Source organism: Thermobia domestica, chromosome 1 (genome assembly GCF_964235325.1).
Source record: "Thermobia domestica chromosome 1, izTheDome1.hap1.1, whole genome shotgun sequence".
Classification (NCBI taxonomy): Eukaryota; Metazoa; Arthropoda; class Insecta; order Zygentoma; family Lepismatidae; genus Thermobia; species Thermobia domestica.
In genome coordinates this window covers 95,724,283-95,728,057 of record NC_137454.1, presented here as the reverse complement: position 1 = coordinate 95,728,057, position 3,775 = coordinate 95,724,283, and the positions used below count along the sequence as shown (strand labels likewise).

The 3,775-nt window shown below is 34.9% G+C and overlaps 1 long non-coding RNA gene across 1 annotated transcript; it reads right to left on the bottom strand.

The window, feature by feature from the left end:
* Positions 1–316: 316 nt before the first annotated feature.
* On the bottom strand, positions 317–2,520 carry LOC145666349 (uncharacterized). The gene is made up of 2 exons (XR_014127723.1): positions 2,378–2,520; positions 317–635 (listed from the first exon to the last, which is right to left on the bottom strand). It is a non-coding gene; the product is annotated as an uncharacterized LOC145666349 (long non-coding RNA).
* Positions 2,521–3,775: the final 1,255 nt, after the last annotated feature.

Here is a 3,775-nt window from a genome sequence, read left to right as displayed (position 1 = left end):
ATATATTGCTCGTAAACAATATTTTATCAGTAATAAGTTTTAAAATCTCCTTTGGCATGGGTGTTCCGGGTTCGATTCCCGGTGGGAGCTAATGTGGTTCGGATTCAATATTAACCAGTAGGTCCCGTCTCATATAGCCTCCCTGCTGAAAGAAACGTTAAACTCAAAATCAATTCAACAACTCAAAGGTTTTAAAATATTGTTTCTTTTACCTGAAAGTAAAGTTCAGAATAAGCTATTCTTTCAGAGACAAAAGAAAGTCGTTACCATTTCAATAATTACTCAAGAGAGAGAGAAAATACAAACACAATAAAACTTATTTTAAAATAATTTATTTAGAAGAGAAGTGTGTCGCTGCCAAAGATTTTCAGAAAACAACAATTCACCAACGTGGTGAATAAAAATCACAATCCAGATTCATAAATTATGGTCGTCATAAATGAAGCATTGAACTGGAGACATCAATCACATGTCTTCTAACGTCCGTAGTAGCCATAGTAGCCAAGAGATGGGTAAGCACCATAAGCACCATAAGCGCCATAGTAGAACTGTTCAGCTCCCTGGAGACCTTCCTTAGGGGCTGGTTTCTGAGCAGAAACAGCTACAACGGCGAAAAGAGCCAAGAGCAGGATGGCCTGAAAAAGAAAACGTTAAAAATTGTTAAGAACAGTGGAATTTTAATTTGGAAACTCATAAATTTTGGTAAAACATTTCTGAGCTATGAATATAATCAAAAATAAAATAAGTCAGATTATAGCAAAAGCGGATCCTTTAGAGGATAACATAATTATTTAAATGTAAACACATTTTTGATATACCTATTTATTAAAATGTTATTAATTTAAGTTTTTAAACATTTAAATTTGATACTTTTGCATCAAATTAGCTAACAAGGATGTTTAATTCAGGGCGCAAAATTTCGAAATTGTTTGCTTCCTGGATTCCTGCCTTACGAGATTCCCAAATTTGCTTCCATTGTCACATTTTGTGCATGTTTACCGTAAGTACCGGTACTGATTCATGTGAGAGAGGCTTCAGCAGTCCCAACAGAGTTAAGACTGCCTACAGGAATTCACTGAAGACTGACATATTGGATGATTTGCTGGCAATTTTCATCATGCTCTTCACGTAAGGACTTTGATCCGAAAACTGCAATCGACAACTGGTACTTCAGTACAGAGAGAAAACGTTACACCAACTCAAAATTGATTATCCTGAATCTAATTGTCTGTTTTTTGAAATGTTATGCCCTGATGTAATTTCTTTCTTTGTCCAACCAAAGGCCGTGGGGGAGGAGGAAGGACCTCATAATTTGTACGTGAGAGATACTGGCGACCATTATATTTGGATTGGTGAGTGCATTGAAATTTTGCGCCCTGGTTTAATAAATATGAATATTTGAATTATCGTGATGTAAAATTATTTTTATGGGTAAAAGAAAGTTGAATTTAATTTTGTAGTCTAAGTAAGTTTTAATTTTGCAATTCAGAGAGAGATGTAATTTAGTAAAACTCTTCTAACACGTTACAGCTCTTTACAAAACTGAAGAATTTATATAGAAGTCAAAGATAGAAGAAGATTTATTTATATTTATAATACCTATGATAATGTTGTTCGGTAAACAGTAGAGCCGTAGATATGGGGGAGCGAGCAGGGCGGTCTCCCCGGGCTCTGATAATAACAGAATGCCGAACGAGCAAGAAGAAAAATAGTACCGGCGCCCTATCAAATCAATATTTTTGTCGGTTTACAAAGAAATAGATTTGTTAAAATTTTTCTTGATTGCTTCGCTCGCTACGCAAACGTTTCAATAAGGGTCACAACAAATTTTTACTTACTTCCTTAAAAAGTTATTATATAATTATGATTTGTTAATGACTATGTGATATACAAAATGCCGAGTAATGATTTATAATCTACGCAGGAGTGTTTTCAAAATCAGAAACGGTCAAAATCGTAGTTAAATAGTAAACCTGGTACAGTTCGCAGCAAAAAAAAAAAAAAAAACTGCAACATGAGCATGTAAGTTTATTGTGAAACTACGCCTAACAGCCAAGGGAATCAACATAACGTCTAAGTGGCACGAATCGCACCACAAGAAGCTTCGGCGTCCTCTCCTGCACACTTATTTTGGAGCAAAAGACTTCGTCGTTTCACAATAAACTTGCATGCTCATGTTGCAGGTTTTTTGCTGCGGACTGTACCTACCACAATTGCGGTGATCAGTTTACTGTCTATACCTGAAGGTCTGTGTCTAGTAATTCTATAACTATTAAATATTAGCTGTACTTCAGTTCCTTCAAAGAAACCTATGTACGGTAGTTGAAAGTACGTTCAAGTGTGTTAAAAGCCATGAATAAGTTTCGAGATTACTTACGAAGAACTTCATGTTGACTGTTAGATGACGGCTGATGACTGTCGAGTGTAGTTCAGCTTAAAATGCAGCAGCTTTTCACTCCTTTTATATGCTACCATATCGTATCAGTAACCTTGGCCTTCACTGTTCTACAACCTATGAGAAATCCTTCCGGGTGTGGTCAACAATAATCTGTTAACGCGTGCCAAACTTTTCTTTTCATTGCAAGTTGAGAATGCATCTTCCGAATAGGTAATTAATCTCTATATTGTTTTCCTTGAGATTTCATTTTTTAAAACAATGCAGGATTAACTATGTTATAATTACAAATACAGAAATGCAATATTTCAGAGTTAACTGGAGGGAAAAGAAAGAAGACAGATGTGCAAACAAGTTTTACAACTCAATTTCTATTTTCTACGTCTTACAAATACTCATTTACAAACCAAGCCTGCTTTCGCTCTTTTTGTTTATAAAACTTTTGAAGTTTGTATATGTCTCAATATGTTGTTTTTAATGCTTCTTATTCCGTATACATGGGAATCTCAAAGTGTATTTGACAATCTCCACTCTTATGGAAAGAATCAGTCTAAGGCTTAAGTCTTCAATTTAAAAAAAAAAAAAAAAAAAAATACATCTATGGATTTCTCATATCTTAATATATCCCTAAGATATGTTCATGGTGGTATTGTATGAGCTTCACACACCTGACAGTGGTTTCAGATCACACTAGGCAGTCTTATGTTGATGTCGATTTCAAATAAAGATGATTCACTATCACTCTGTCATTCGTAGAATGTTACAGCGTGTCTAATTGTCGTTGATGAATTAAATATTTATCAAGCAGTGGCGCATGCAAAAGGTTTTAATCTCCCTTTCAACCAAACATACGAGAAAATGAACATTTACATTAAAGCATGTAATCAAAAATCATGAAACGATATGAACTTGTAATCTCGTCATGAAACTCTGTGTACGTCACCACGGCGCACACACAGCAGGGGAGTCTACTGGGTCCGGACTACCTCCCAAAAACATAGGTTTGTACATTTTCTTAATAAAACTATACTTGTTTAAGAGAGAAATGATTCATGTAGCATTTACATTTGATTTTACACTTCATCTGTACTCTTTTACTTATAAAAGCAATCTAGTTCTATAATGTTTTCCTGAAAATATAGGTGGAAGTATTTTACAATTACTTATCAGGTACAGAATAATACCCGTTCAACACTACATAGAAGTATTGCCTTATAGCATTGGATACCCACCCCAAAAGTTGGAATCCCCCCAACAAAAATTTCTGGGCACGAGTCTGTATGTCATTGACATAGAGGCACATATTTTACCTTGGTGTTGATTTTTTTTATTTTTTTAATTTTTTTTATTTTTTTTGGGGGAGGGGGAATGACTCCGAGT